The 16,997-nt window shown below is 38.3% G+C and overlaps 1 long non-coding RNA gene across 1 annotated transcript in view; it reads right to left on the reverse strand.

Annotated features, from left to right (window-relative positions):
* LOC112983652 (uncharacterized) overlaps positions 1–16,997 on the reverse strand; it is a 197,630-nt gene that overhangs the window by 149,362 nt on the left and 31,271 nt on the right. The window contains exons 3-4 of the long non-coding RNA XR_010386263.1: positions 5,740–5,834; positions 5,405–5,493 (exon numbers count right to left, since the gene is read on the reverse strand). This is a non-coding gene — a long non-coding RNA (uncharacterized LOC112983652). The remainder of the gene's footprint in view (positions 1–5,404; positions 5,494–5,739; positions 5,835–16,997) is intronic.

The raw sequence follows: 16,997 nt of genomic DNA on the forward strand, positions 1-16,997 counted from the left end.
CATAAGTCTAGGGGAATGTTTTTACTGCAGCCATGTATGATAATACAGGTAAAACAGTACAATTGCTGGAAAATCCTCCTCTTAATTAAATAGCCTCACAGAATTTCAGTCTTCAACAGGCAACTGATTCTAATAATTCTAAACCTTTGGTAACAGACTGTTCTTGGTCCTTGGATACCTTTTGATGCTTGTGCAAGAACCACAGATGTCTGTAGCTTCAATACAATGAAATGAACAAAAGAACATTAAGTGACAAGATAAGTACTCTTGATAATAGCCCCTGGCAATCCTATGTGTCTGTATGTCAGTTGTAGCCCTCAAAACAAAAGATTTCTGCATATCTTCTATGTAGCTCATGCATTACTGCAGATAGGGGTGGATGCTCAATTATTTGTCCCAGCTTTCAAAGTCATAATGCCATCCTACATATTTTTAAGTTTTGAGTGCAAAAACTGTTCAGCAGTTGAATACTTCACTAGCATTCTTTCTCTCTCATGCAATCCACAATACACATGGGGACATGCACAAAGCTTTTGTGACTGAAGCCTAACCCCAAGATTAAGTCACAAACACGTGACATGTGGTTAGACTAAACAAACATCTTTTGGAAAATATCCACTCTAAGCTTAACATCCCAAGTGACAGAGAATCTTCCCAAAACCATGATAAGCGATTCTAATGGTGAAAATCAGTCATCACAAAAAATCCTGTCTCTGCTTAAAGTCTAGATATTCTTTTCATTTTAAAATTTTCTATTTTCTTCTCTTAACTATGGGACATTGTTATGCACTTGAATGCTTACAAAAGGGCTTAAAAACCTTAATTATAGGCCACAGGCAAATTGCCTTTTAAATTTCTCTTTGATGAGATAAATGGATGAAGCTCCTTAAATTTCTCATTGTAAGATTTGTTTTATAGACCTAAAATTATTCCTATGATTATGCCTTTTTATTGCTGCTCTCACTTTTGTAAACAGTCCCAGTTTAAAAAAAATCTTTTTATTCTATTTATATTGTACATGGTCTGCATATACCACCAAACTTAGTGTATCAGTTCCTTGCTGTTACTGAGTGAAACTTCTTTGCGGCATTGACAATGGCTAGTTTCATGGACAAATTTGGATCAAAAAGCATTGTTGTCTGTCCGGATTCAACACAATGGACAAATCTGCACTGCCTTATTTTCAGCTTTGTATTAGCTAACAGCATAACTATGTAGCCTTTGTTCTTAGCATATTAACACAGTTCTTAGTTAGCACAGGTAGCAAAATGGACTTGAGACACAGGATAAATGCTCCAGCTATTAGCTAGTGCTTATATAGCTACACTGTGGCACTGCAAAGGGTAAGCAAATTAATTCAAGCTCACTTGGATATGCCTCCAAGTGAAACGCAGGCAAATCCTTAACAAGAAATACTATCATACAAAATTTAAATTTTTTTTCAAGTGCCTCTCTTTCAGTGTACTTCTTGTTATCACAACCTTGTTTATGAGCTGGGGATGTTCAAAAAAATTGAGCGGGACAAATAACAGAGAGATGCATGAATAGCAAGTTCCCCCCAAAAAAACCCTTAATGTTGAAAAGTCTTGAGCATCTGTGGATCATCCACAAGAAAAAAATGATCTTCCCTAGCATCTATGGTAGCCATTTTTTTGTCTATTGTTGTTACCTTCTTCAGGTTAAACAGCATTCATTCGGGTGACAAAATATGAACAAAAATTAAAGGATGACATTAATTTAGCAGCATATCTGAGGGGAATTTAGGTACAATAAAACAGTGAAAAATAACTTTATGGATTACATCATGTTCTATGATGTCATCAATACCATTGAAGATATTGGAAGCGTACCACAATAATACCTCAAAGCATATCTTGAAAAACTTCTGTAGCTGAACACACTCCAGATGTTTGGCTTTCATACCATCTTAGACCAATGTGTGTTGAAACACTTGGCAGATAGAACGCAGAAGCTTGTTGCAGCTGGTGATACCCTTTGATGAGATCAAGCTTCAGAAATACAATGGTACCATTCAGTGTACGAATTATGTCATTTACTGTTGGTGAGATATGGTATTCTTTTTACAGTGTTCTTTCTCCATTCCCCTTGCAGGAGTTTCAGAACCATGCAAATTCATCCCCTTCTGCAACATACCGAGGTTGGAAAAATCTCTGTTTTGAAAGACCCATGTATAAGAGATTTCAGCAGAGTGCTGTCCCACATCTCTAGCTTCTGCTATCCTCCCATTTCATCTTGGGTTTGAATGTGGCAAGCAAACATGTGTGTGATGTTCTGTCATGGAGGCCACCAATTTATTCATCTGCAGGTAAAAACTTAGGCTTTATCACCAAAACCTGAAACCCTATGTGCTTCAGTTTATCTTCCTGTGTCATGGTTTTTATATGCGTACTGTCAAGATTGTCTTCCCAATAGCTGAGCTGGCAATGAGCACCTAAAACTTTAGCTTGAACTTTTCTCTTTTGATTTTCCTCTTTCCTCTGTGGTGTGTTGATCAAAGAACCAATTTAATATTAACCTAAGATGTAAATGTCTTTTAAGTTCTTCTTACAACCTTCTTTAAAGAAGAAAGTCCTACCAAGGGACTAAGTTTTTCTCATACAAACAGGCTTATTTGTGCTACACTATTTGTGCTCCAGTACAAAGTGGATTCATTGTTAACATTAAACTAGTCTCACTTATATGTAGCTTAAATAGCTAAATAGAGGACCAATCAGTGTCCTGACAGGCTAATAGGAAAGCATTAATTACATCTACATCTAATCAGGACCCAGGAAATCAATAAAGATAACAAAATTTGTTTTTAATAGGATTGTTCCAATAGGTGATTTTCAAAAGGCAGGTTCCTTTCTACTGTGTTCTGGCACTGCACACTGAAATGATCTGCTTTCTCATGACTCAGCTATGGATATGAATACAGTTATGGACACATTAAACAGTGTGAATTTAATGCTTTTTCTGTAACAGTCTTCAATAGATATGTACTCTGTGATCAGATGGCTATCATAATGGCTATCATAATTAACACATATGACAGCAAGGCAAGACATTACCTCCCAGTAAGAAGAAAAGAGGTAAGAAGGTATATAGGTAATTTGATCATTTCAAGTAGGCTGGGTCTGATGATCTTTATGTGCAATTTAGGGAATCGGCTGAGGAACTTGCAGAGTCTTCAGCTCTCAGAAAACTCACAGTTTGTGGGTGAAGCACAAGAAGAGCTGAAAAGAGCAAATGTAACTGTACAAAGTAAAGAGGATGAGCTAGGGAAAGAGATGCTGATCAGCTTAACTACAGTTTCTGGAAATAAACTGGAACAAACAGTCACTATTTGTAACACATGGAGGCAAGAAAAAAATTAATGAACAGGCAACATAGATTTGTCTAGAAAAAATCAAGTCAAATTAAATAAATTATCCTTCATGATGATTCTACCAAGCTTGTCATTCTTAGGAAAAGCAAAACGATATCGTGACTTAATTATGACTTTTGACACTGCTTCATACAACATTCTTATAAGCAAACTCTAAAAGAAAATACTATGGACTGCTTGAAAACTGGCTGAGACACTGATCTCAGAAGGTAGTTGTCAATTCCTCCTATTAAACTGGAAGAATGTCTCAGGCAAGATTTTATAAGCATGCGTCAATACTTCACTAATCTGATTGCCAGTATTTTATTTAACAAACTCCATGAAGGACTGTTGAATGCATATTAAATTTGCAGACAATAATCTGCAAGTACTTGCTGCTGAAAAGGATTATGTTTAAAATGAACTTGATATATTGAAAAAAAATATAGGGCCAAGAGCTATACTTTCGTCAGGTAGGAATAATCAGCTGAATAAATATATATAGGGAGTAACTGGTTAGAAAGAAAAGAGTTTGAAAATGGATGGTGGCTAACAAGTTTAGCATGTTTGTAACAAACAGGGTTAATGCTATCCTAGGACACCAGAAAAAGACTTACAGCCTGAAAAACAAATGAAATAATTCTGTTCCTCTATGGTACAGCTTCAGCTGGACGTTTGTGTCCATTTTTTGGCACAGACCTTCAAGAAGTGACTCAACTGGAAAGAGAAGTGAGGAGAGTAAAAAGAACAATTAAAGGTCTAGAAAACATAACTTAGAAGGAACAACTGAAATACTTTCTGCAGAATTTCTTTGAAATAATTTATTGGGAAGGTCCAAGACTCAGGAAGGCCTGGAGATGAAACAATAAAACCCATCTCTGCCCATCACTGAAAAAGTTAATGATCAAGATCACAATTTCCATGCAATGATACATCTGAATGAAAAATTAGATTCCCTTGCAAAAAAAGGCAGAAGCCTAAAACATGGTCTGCAGAAGAAGTTGTAAACTGAACAGTCTTTTACGATGGGAGGGCCTTACAGAATAATTGGTCATAGCCAAGTATGGTACTGGGACACATGAAGAGCTAGCTGAAAGCTATTTCTTGCCATGCAAGACACTGCTGAAAGCCCTATAGACTGCCAAGCTATGAATGTCCCAAAACAGACATAGACAGCCAGCTTCCCACTCCTACACCAAGCACTTCATAGAACTCATTACCACACACACACACACACACACACACACACATACACACACACACACACACGGACTGTAGTCACCTCTGACCTCAATTTTTTTTTTGTTGCAGATATGTAGGGGATGCTTGCCTTTTAGGTAGTAAGTAGTAGCTTTTCTGGGTTCTGCACTTCATCACATGCCTACCATGCTGACTTGTGTGCCAGGCAAGATCTGTTCAGAATCACTCTTATGTACACACAACTAGTGAATGATTCCCCCACCTTTCTTTTTCCTACCATTCACTTCTTGGTCTTCCTCTATGGAACTTCTCATATTTATATATATTTATATAAATATATATGTATGTGTGCATGTGACTGTATTTATAACTACATCTCAAAAAACCCCTTTCACTATAAGATAAAACCACAGTATTTGTTCTCAAAGGATCTTTCTAATTCTCATTGTCTTCTACGAACACATTTTTTTTCTGAGTTGAATATACACATATATACGAAATATGCATAATATTACATCCTAGTAACTGTATAATTTATAGTTCATTATTTCATATTACAAAATATGCATATGCAATGTTGTAGTCTTGTAATTATTATAGCAATCATTTCATATTACAAAATGTATAATATGAATGTTTGTATTTATTAATGAATGAACACTAGTAGATTCTCATAATTCTATATTATGAAATTAATTGGAAAAAACATATATGATGTGTGTATACACATATGTATATAAATACACACACACACACACACACACACACACACACACACACACACACACACCTTTTTTTTTCCCTCATATCTTCTTAGCATTTTGCTATGGAACTTACACTCTTTCTTCCTTTGCATATTCTCCCCTCTGGTACATCACATTCGGAGCTTCATTTTGGTAGGTCAAACCCAAGCACAGGCAGTTGGTCTGCAAGATTCCAGGTCATTAATGAGCAAGAAGACCTGTACCAACAGACACTATGAGCTTTAAACACTCATCTCAACACATTCTGGCAATTTCTCATTACATGGGCTGCAATAAATTGGTTTCATTTTTGTATTTCCAACCTTTGCATTTCTGTGACACAATGGGTAGATTCAGGTGTTTAAATGTAGGCATCTGACACCATTTTAAAGATATTTGAAAGTATACATATAGCCACAAATACCCTACCTGGCTTCCAGCTACGTTCCAAGAGGGTAGGTCTCCCACAGGTCCTTTGATATGTTTGACAGCCTCAAGGAAATGTCTCAGACTCTCAGAGGTATCTAAAACAGTATCGGAGAGCTAGGATTAGGCACCTGAATCACTCCCAGTATCTCATATTTCATGTGCTTGGCGTACATTTTTAGTAAAAAAAGAATTTCACTTAAGTCTCATAATTTTTATTCACACCTCCTATTGAAAGCAAATCCATGATAATTTCACAAAGTCTCAGTTATATACAGTGTAATTTGTAATAAAGTCACCATAATAGCACAGACCAAAAACACACTTCACACTTCTCATGAAAGTAACCATCATTCAAGAGGGGCATTTCACCAACTGCTCATATCCTTCCAGACTGCCACATCTGCATGGCACAAGACAAGGCTGTGTAAAGATATGCAAGCCAGCTCTAAATAACTATTTCAGGTGCAGAAAGCTGTATAGCTGCCTTATCATACTGCTCTGCCCAGGCTTATGCCCTGCTTCTTGCTTTCAGCTCTATTTGCTGCCCCTGCTCTTGAGCTAGCACATTCACAGCTAGTGCAAATACCTCTGTACGGCACAGACCACTAAGCCACATAAACACATACAAAGTTTCTGAACCACAGCCTCCCACAAAGCTCTCTGCTTTGCTCACATACATACTGGCAACTGTCAGCAAGCGGCTTTAACTTGAAGCAAGTATTCCTCAACGGACAAAAGGCTCTTCCCTTCTCAGCATTACATCTACGTCGTGCCCCCACCGAATTTAGTCACGCTCCTGTTGGTCTACTCTTTTTACCGGGGCTTCAACAGATGTTTTACTGTTTAGTAGGTGGTTGTATCATCTACCACAGGTTATAGAGGAATTGAAAATAGCAAATATTTGCAATTGCAAATAGCAAATCACAAGGAGGAGAACAGTCTCCACAGGGCACCCTTTCCCCAACATAGGCAAGCTGGAGTAGGGAGTCCACAGACCAGCATTTCACTCATCATCCCTTTGCTCTTCTGCCTAAGTGCAGCACTGTCAGAAGAACTACACCTGGTACAGGACACAACCCTCTCAGAAGAGCTATGAAGCCCAAAGAAGCCTCAGAGTTTGCTGTGGGAATAGTACAAGGATGTCCTGTCTCCTTGGACTTCAGGAAAGAGAAAAAGAAATGCTGCCACTGACTACAGAAAAAGAAGGCAGTATTCTAGGTTATCTTCCTCTTGGTCTCGTTCAAGGCAAAGACAATACTCCATAGCACAGAGAACAGCACAATAAATAGCTCTTTGGCTGAAGTCATCAAAAAAGATTTATGATTTAAGGATTTTAAAAAGCTCATGCAATACCTAAGTCATGTCTAGATGAGGATGCTCAAGAAAGATAAGGTGATTTTACCAACAGACTGAAGTGAGAACACCTTTGAAGCAGTTCACATCTTCTTCCTGCCACACATCCATATAAGTGCTCTCCCTCCTCTGCTCCTTGTGGATTCTGCAATCCTGGAGTAAAAAGGCCTCAGTTCACCCACTCTTCTTTTTTCTTGTAGAATTTTAGTTTGCAGAAAAGCACACCCATTTAACATCTGTAATTTATCCTAACTTTCCTTAATGTTATATGGCTGATAAGCCCTTACAAGTGTATATGCAAAGCTAAGACCCTGAGGCTCAGTGTTACACTCTCAAGAATATAAGCATTCTCTAATTTGCTATAGGAAGGGCTCTAAATATCTACTGTTCTGTACTTAGACTTTCCAGTTGACAACTACTGAATTAATTCCAATGGTTCATTATCTTGATTGAATAATAGCTGTTGATTTTAAGAGTGCAGAATTTCCTCCACAATATCCTTTAAAATCTCAGCTCAGGTTACTCTGCTACTCAAGAAGTGCACATCTGATTCCTGAGAGAAAACAGCAAAGAAACCTTTCACCCTCATACCACAAATCATTCTTCCAGGTCCTTCAGCAAATAACATGATCTGATTTACAGCAATGAAGCATATCAGGAGAGGAATCAGAGGTAAGAATTGTCAACAGTAGATATTGCCACAGCCAGAAGCCACTAATTGCATAGTGGTAAATGCTGTTTTCAGAAGTTCAGCACAGCTCTCAGTAACTCCACAGGTTGCTGAGTAGCAATGGTAGTTGTACATAGCAACTACTTTTCCTGTTTAAATAAACCACAAGTGCCCAGAGACTATATCAATAAATCACAGACTAGAACAAATTGGAACTTCATTCAAGGTGCTATTTCACATTCACAGCCAGCTTTTACTTGGCCTTTCATTTTGCTAATATTTATTTCTCCTTACTTTTAATTTGGTCAATTTCTTTATTTGGTTTCCCACACAGAAGTCTCCCATACCTCTGCCAGAAAGCCTAACAGAAATGTTTTATCCATTTACATTAAAAGAACACTAAGCAAGGCCCGCAGTTGTGCATGTATTTGCTAGCTACCTTGAGGAAAGAGGGAATTTATGGTTTTGATTTTGAGTTTATTTTTCAGTGTCACATTTTCCATGAATGCATTCACTACATTGTGAATACATCAATATCTTGCAGGTGTTATTTTATTTTTACCTTTTTAATGAATATAGCAATGAACACGACTTGGTTTTAGAAGAAAATACTCCAGCCTTGCCATTTAATTGTGTCATTTTTTACCATAGCACTCACACAATTTCTCTAGTATATAATACTAGAGAAATATATGTTTCTACCTATAGAGACTGCCTGTGATAATAGTTACAGGGTATGTGTATCTCTGTTTACCATTGAAAATTTTCCTGTGTCTGAACCCATAGTTTCCAGTTTTCATCAGAATACTCAGAATTCATCAGCTCATATTTCTATATTTACTTGCTTGCTTATATAATCAAAATGTACTGATGTTTGTATTGGTGGTTTAAAAAAAGAGAGAGAGAAGGAGAGAAGCAGAGGAACCCTTTATCCTAACTCCACAGAAACCTGGCAGTTTTATCAGTTCTATAATAATAAAACACATGAGGGGGAGAATCAGAGACAATACTTTCTAATACTTGTAAATACTGCACAATCATATACAATCATCTGGACATATGTATCCTTTTTCATATCTAATGTGTGAAAATCATCTGTGTGACTGGCATTCTTATATACTGTCCTTGGGCAAACTGGCTTAATACTTAATCCCTCTATCTGATTTGATAAAGCAGAGAAAACAGCTCCCAGCTATTCTGAGGGTCCTCCGAGGCAGAGCTAAGTGCATTGCTAGTATGGAGCTGCTAACGTTATTTGCTGCAACTGCTGTCAGCTGAAAAGGGTGGAGAGCATAGAGAGCTCACCGCTAGAAGAACATACCTGAATTGTGAACTCAAGCAGTTTGCTCATTCATCTGCTTTAAGAGATGGCAGGGAGAAAGGGAGGCAGAGAATGAGCCTCTGCCTAAAGAGACCAGGTTTGAGCTGGGCTATCATCATGCAATTGAGGCACCCTGACCTCTGCCTGCAGAGTTGACCAGAGACAACTTGCTCCGCAATAGCATCCCTACTAATAACGGAGGGCATCTTTTCTCTCTGGATACAAATAGCTCCGGGACTGTCAAGAGAAAAGCCTCCTGGGAACATAGGGTATATAAAAAAAGATACGTATGTGTGTATGTGTATATGATTGTGTAGTATTTACAAGTATTGGAAAATATTGTCTCTGATTCTCCTCTTTATGTATTTTATTATTATAAATCTGATAAAACGGGTGCAATTATTTGTGGTATTAGGAAAAAGGGTTCCTAGTACCAAAAAGAAAGCAGCATCTTATGAGATAAGCAATGCTACAATCTTTTCAGCCCAGCAGTGCAGGCAAAGCACAGAAACGCTGTCGCCAGCCCGAGGGGGAAGGGAATTCAGACCCTTACTGACGACAGAGGAATCGATGAGATGAAAGGAAAATGGAGCAACAGCTGAAACAACAGGAGCAATGGAGAGACGGGAGGGGAAATGAAAATGAGGAACAGAGGCAGCTAAAGCAGACAGAAACAATTCAGGTTTTTATTTCCTGAACTTTGGGATTTGAATTTTCCCCTCAGTAAACAGCATCTTTAGGAACAGAAATAAGCAATGTTCTGAGAAACTATTTTAACATGACATATGTCAAAAACTAGAAGTACCCCCCTGCATCCAACTACTTCTTAGTCATATGTACTGTATACCTCCAGATTTGTTTTTGCCACGTTCATTATTCAACAAATCAGAGCACACAATAAAAGGACAGTGCAAGCAGTATCTTACATTTTTTGGAATCAGGGTTTTGACATTTTGTAGCTGAAGCTATCAGTGCTGTAACTGAACTTGTGAAAGTATAATGTCAACTTTCTAGTAGTAAGTTGGTTTAACTGCTCATTGGTGTTCAAGCAAAGCACTTGCAAGAGCTCCCCAACTGCAGACTGTTAGTGATATTTTACTGATTTGCTTTCTCAGAAAACCGAAGAGAAAGTTCTCTGTGTACTGCAGGCAGTTCCAAAGTACAACACTGTTTCCCATTGCAGAGCATTTTCTGAGAGCATTTTTGTGTGAAATGATTGGAAAACCTCATAGAAGAAGAACATAAACTAACCCTGTTGGTTTCTTTCTCCATATCTCTAACATCTTCCTTTGTAGCACAAAATCTCTCTCTCTCATTTTCACGATTGTCATTTCTTCTACTTGGACACTTTTGTTACGAATGTTAATTTCCCACCTGAACTACTGCTAACAGATCATTCTTGCCAATTGCCTGAAATACATAACTTTGAGCAACTTCAGTGACTTTCCACTGTGTTACATTTCAGACTCAACTGAAACTTCTAGAGCCTGCTTTGGATGGTCTTCTGACATTTCTCCATCTTCTTCCAAACTGGTCTGGTGAAAGTTATTCAAACAATATTGTTTTTTCAGCAGAAAACTGGGGCTTTGACTAAAGAATATTATCCATACAAACAACATACTTATCCGAAAACATGGATCGATTGATTGCCATAAGATGGACTCTCCCCAGGAAAGACTTTAGCTGGAAACTGAAATAGTTCTCTTGGGAGTGCTGCTGTGAGAAAGATGGCAGCTGAGAGTGGGCTGCCAGCACCGCAACACTTCATCTCAGCTACAGCGTAATCCCAAGAGGCTATTGAGAGGCAGGGCTACTACAATGAGGCCATGGGCCAGGGGAATTGTTCAGGTCACAGATGGCCTAGGGAGCACTGTTTGAAAACTCCTGTTATAGAAGCAAAGTGAACATTGTCTTCCCTGTCCATTCAAAATCGATAAATCAGGAGTAAGACTACTGACATGACATTGGACTATAAAAAAATAAGTGCCTTCCTTTAGTTTGCCTTCTGAGCTTTTTGGATGTCCTATTTTGGATGTATTTTGGTCACATTTTCTAACTTTGCTCTGCAACCATGGAGACTAAGAAAGAAAGACAGATTCATGCACCAGAGGGGAAAAAAACAGTCCGATCCTCACTGGTTTTGTGTGTGTGGATTTGCTTTTATCCCATCTCATGATTATTAGGGTTTTGATGAATGGTCCTGAAATGTTGTGTCTGGTGAACTTCTATTATCCATTTTTTCACATTTACAATCAAGAAAAAGATTACAGGATTTGCAAGTGAGTTTCATTTCTGGAAATCTATACTTCCTGGATATAGATACTCTTTTGAATAGGGGCAGATTTAAGCACCAGCCTAAGGGCTTTCCTGAAATAGGACATGGTGTAAGTAAATGGTTTAACTTAATTGAAATCACAAGAGTACACTAACTTATACCTCATAAATATTTGTCCCTGTACTGCTTCCCTGAGATTACAAGCCACATGCTTCTCCCTACTTTTAATGAGCAGACAGCAGTGTGAGCAGTGATAATGAGCAGTGACTAGACTAGCAATCACAGCACGGAGAGTTAGTAGCCAGATGAACATGCACTCCTGTGGCATATCAGCCAGTGCATAGCCAAGACCTTGATCTTAATTCTCCACAAAAGCTTTGCTGACAGATGTTTCCGAGATGGTGCAGTGTACTAGTCTGTTCCCCGGCTACAGTTATCAACCAGCATTTGTGACTTTTTAAGGCCCTGAGTACATCTTCCCAGATCAGTTGTGGCTGCTTCGTCCTGCACAGAATCTCCATTTCAGAACGTCTCTGTCCAGATCTAGAATAGCTCTGCCATGGGTGCTGTAGGATTGCATCCTTCCTCCCCTGTGAGCTTTATTAGGTGAACTGACTGACATAGATACAAATATAGTGGTGCTGCTCTAAGAATAAATTATAGAAACTCTTTCATCAGTTCCAACTCCTTAAATATGAACTGGCTGCTTTCAATTTCTACTTCAAAGACAGTTTTTCATTTTAAAGGTTTCTTCCACAAAAATTGGTGGGATTACAATATAAACAAATTGTATGTTAAAAATCCATTTGCAGAGGAAATAATACGTTATAAATCTTGAAAGAATTGATAAGGATCCAAAGCAGTCCCCAGTGCAGTTATACATTCACGATCTTACAAAGGCAAAACAGCTAATTCCACAACTTGCTCTCAAACTAGTCATTCTTGGAAAAATCTAAAGTAATGGCAGCTGGTAAAATAATTAGGATCATACAGACATAATTACACTGCGCATCTGCAACTGTTCTACCACCATCAGACTACATAGTTAAATACCCAGAAAACAGCTGGATTAAGCCTGCTCTCAGCTCATTTTAGGATGTGGAACTGACAGCAAAATGCCTCCAGCTTGATAAATTTTCCTGGGCATTTGGATGCAGTCACAGGGGTAGCAGGAAGAACAGAAAAGATTTAATACCTTCAGCCTGATATGGTAGTAGTTATCCATTAAACAACACAAAACAATGAAAATGATACCTTTTATTAGATTAACGTTTTAAAGAAAAATATGGTTAAATATCAGCTTTCTTTTTTTTCAGGACTGCACTCATTATGCTGGGCCCAGACCAGGGAATACTCAGCTATCATGTCTGACATGATTTAGAGCTAGACTACGAAATGCAATTTCCTAACTTCTGGCCCAGTTTCTGCCCTTTTCATCAGAGGAATTTAAATTACAGTAGCCTCCCAAACTGACAAGGTGCTGTCCAGGCACTAGGGCCTTGACAAGCCCATATTCTGAAAAGGCAAAAGACAAAGGGTGTAAGAAAGCAGCCTGCTGGACAAGGTCTGCAAAATCATGAAGGTCATATATCTCACTAGTATACTGGTGTATATTACTCATGAGTCTTTCTTCATGATTCTCCTGATCAAAGTCTTTTTTCTCCACTACTCTCTGTTCAGCCCACTCTCCACATCCATACAGTTGCACCTCATCATTATTCAGGGGTTTTTTGCACACAGTCACTCTTACTTCAAAATACCACTTCATGCGATATGGTCTGTCCTGACATCAGGAAGCAAGAGAGACAATTCATCCAGCTTCAAAATATGTGCTGCTTCTTTTATGGTTGCTCAAAAAAACCCACTCTTGGAAATGCCCTACATAGTTCTTCCCTGTCTCTGAGGAGACAGGGCTTCCCACACTGCATCTGGGTCCAGAGCAGGTACGAGGAACAATGAGATATGCTGTGATAACATGAGGATCCTGCTCCTCATGCCTTGACCTTTGCTCCTGGGACCTTGACTTTCTCATTTGCATTTGAGATGGCTGTCTGTCTATATCTCTGTATACAGTACCTGCTTAGGGGTATGGTGTTCAGATTAAACTGGAACTGTAGTACAGAAATGTGTATTTCTGCCACACTCTATTCAGAAATCTTCTGCCTTACTATTTTGCACTCTTAGGTGGAATTAAAGTGGTTTTTATCGCTCTCTGCTGTTTCAAACCTGCAGCTATTAAAGCTTCTCCTTCATCTTTCACAGCCCTGGGCCTTGGTGAGGTTCAACAGCATGCAAGAACAATTATTACAATGAAATGTAGGAATTGCACTGTTTTTTTTTTTAAAGTGGAAATTACTAAGAAAGCAGAATCATCCTCAAATTAAAGCAAATGGCTGCTCTTAATTTCCATTTGAAAAGCCAATAAAGTTATTGCACAGAAAATTATATCCACTGAACTCTGAAAGCGCTACAGGAGCCAAACCTTTGGGATGATCCATGTTACGGCTGAGTAATACAAACCATACAACAGAACTATTTGTAACAGCATTTTTTTTCTTGGAGAATACAGTTATTGTTTGTGCAGTGTCTTTGACTTGATCCTCCATATTTTGGAGGATTAGGCACAAGCCAAACCCACCAGTTCCACCCTTGTTCAGAGCAGCCTGTTCTAAGGCATCATGTAAGATTCAATTAAGTCCTCAAAGCAGAACTTGTAAGGACACCAGCCTTTATGCTGGGCCTCTGCACAGATGTTAAGAATAAATGTCAGTTGATATTTATAATTTTATATTCTACTCAACTAATTCTTTTACAAGGTTTACTGGCATGGCCAGGTAGAGGAAGGGTCTGTCTTTGCTATACAGACAGGAGTGCACACAGGAAGCTTAAGCTACTCCAGGATGTGCTGCAAAGGATCTTTACAGAAGCATGTCCACAAAACCTGTAGAGTTCCCCCCAGGGAATGGTTTCCTGAAAAGGGAGAACTCTAAGATGCAACTGCTTAGCTTTAACAAGTAGAAGATGGAACCTGTGAATACCACACCAGGATTCCACTTCAGGAAAAGTTATCTGTGAAGTCATATCACCTGGAACAAGCAAGGACCCAGGCATAAATGAGCTAGAACTCATCAGAAACAAAACATTGACTTTAAATCTTGAAAAACATACATAAAAATGTTGGTGGTCGATGAGGAATTTCTCGTTATTTTGTCCATCAAGAGCAGCACTTGAACTCAGTGACCCACAGACAGTTTCAGAAGCGTACTTTCCTCCATGTTCACAAAAGAGGAAAGATAGCAAATGGCAGAAAAAGATAACTGTTTTCTCAGAGCATACAGTAAAAAATCATTGTGATAGCATCACATCATGACAAATTCCATATAGACCAAAATATACCAACAACCCTAAGGTCAGATGTTCAGCAGTCTGAAGTCCTGGAAATGTATTGCTCATGACCTTACTGTTTACTTGAAAAAAAAAACCAAAACAAAACAAAATAAAACAAAAACAAAAACCCCACCAAAAACAACCACTGTTTCTTGCTCAGGCATCAATTATATACAGCTTCTCTTCTCTCCTCCAAAAAAGCCCCAGACACCAAGAGAAATACGAAGGAATATCTCATGTAGTTGGAGCCTAGAAAGGACATCTACATTGCATATCTTACAAAGAAAAAATCAATCTACTACCTTTATATTGATTTAAATATGTTAAAACTCAATAATATTCATATTCAAATTCAGTTACACTAAGGACTTGGACTAACAAAATTTTGTGATTAGAAAATACACTGTGTCTTAGCTGGAGACAGGTACCATCTGTGGAGTGTCTTCATAAAAGCTTTCCTAGTGCAAAATACATGAGAGATGAATAACTCCTTTCCCATGTATCTTTCCTTTTCTCAAACTCAATTTCTCTCCCCAAGACTTTTCCCCAAGCAATTAATTATCTGCTTAGTCTCCTTAACTACTTCTCTAGTAAATAAAATATGCTTAGGACATCAGGTACCATAGGAATATAAAAAATTGTCACACACTGTAACAAAGGAATATGGAACAGCTAACGGAAAACTCAGTAAGTATGACCTTGGATGAGGCCAAGATCCTAAAGACATTAATAAAAAATTAGATCAATAAACATAATTAGGCATCTGAGCTGATAAAAAATTGCCTAATATTATTTCTTACGGAAAAGAGTATTATCTACATCAGGAAGAATGTTGTGAGAATATAAGGAATGAACTGACATGGGTAATGGACATTTGCATCCTGGAATTCAAAACAGAATTTGAGTTGAGGTTGTTCTGTGGATGGATCAAAGCACCTGAACAAACCTTAGAAATTAATGGCTTAGAGAGTGGGGCTCAAAAGGGTGAATAGTTTTAAAAATGGAAGGTGTGCCTGTGACAGTTAAGGACAGAATATGCATGGCCTGATTCTGAGGACACTTACAGTAGTGCTAGTCACAGATATTCTTACTGAAGCCAGCAGAGACTGATATTGCTGAGAACCTCGTACAAAAGAATCAGATTAAACCAAATCCAATGGGACTGGAACCAAGTCTGACCTGTCTTCCTAAAGAATTTAAGATCCGAATTACATGAACTCCAGGCAAGTGAGGGGATGTAACGGTGAAGTAAAGCTGGTTTGTTTAGTTCTGTGGCTTCAAACCCATAACCATGCAGGTCTTGTATTCCAGTGAGAGAGAAACCCAAACATTAAGCAAAGCCTTTCCATTTCACTGCATTGTTGCAAGCTAGATTGTGTCCTGAAAAATAAATTTGTTATCTTTTTTATCCTTTGAGGCCATCCTATAAATAAATAGAGCAAAAATATAAGAAGGCTATGCTCTTCAAAGGGACTATTTGAAGGGCAATGGATACTATCAACACAGATGATAACTCATAAAAATACCGTGTCTAGACAGCCAGGTGCAGACTGCTGTGCATCTGCTCCACCTGTGTAGAAACACTTCTAGCTGTCCTGTTGGAGAGCAAGTCTGGTCTGGAAGCACTGTAGCTCTTAGCCAGCTGGCATGGAGTGCATGCAGATCAAACGCCTTGCCCATCCATGCAGAGATTCTCCAACATACTCTGAAAACTGTACATGTTTTGTGCCTGCATATGGAAAACAGGGGTGGGATAAAGGAATTCACATCTCTACCTAGGCATGATACACAAAGGAAGAGTGAGTTATCAGAAGTGAAGCTAACATTCTTGCATGCATTGGGGCAACATTTCCATAAATCTCAGACCATGAATTACAGTTCTCAGATACCAGACCACTTGCCAGAAAAAGGCAGAGCAATGGTGCTGGACATAAAAGAATAAGTTATTTTTGCCAGCTTATAAAAAGTGTTGCTTGACTTGCTATCTTTCTGGTTTCTTTATCAATATCAATTCTTACGACAGAAAAAGCAACTTTAATTTTACATATATTTTTTGCAAGTTATAAATGTTGTTTGACAGGTCCTGACTCCAGCTTTTTTCTGCACCTAATCAAAGAAAAATAATCACAAGACAATCTGTCCTGCATTTTCCCGCCATGTTTGCCAGAAGTTCCCATTTTAGATTTAATTTCTGTGTCCCTGGACTCAGAATCATGAGGGCCCTTTCAAAACTCTTCTTGGCTGGAAAATCC

Source organism: Dromaius novaehollandiae, chromosome Z, assembly GCF_036370855.1.
Source record: "Dromaius novaehollandiae isolate bDroNov1 chromosome Z, bDroNov1.hap1, whole genome shotgun sequence".
Lineage (NCBI taxonomy): Eukaryota > Metazoa > Chordata > Aves > Casuariiformes > Dromaiidae > Dromaius > Dromaius novaehollandiae.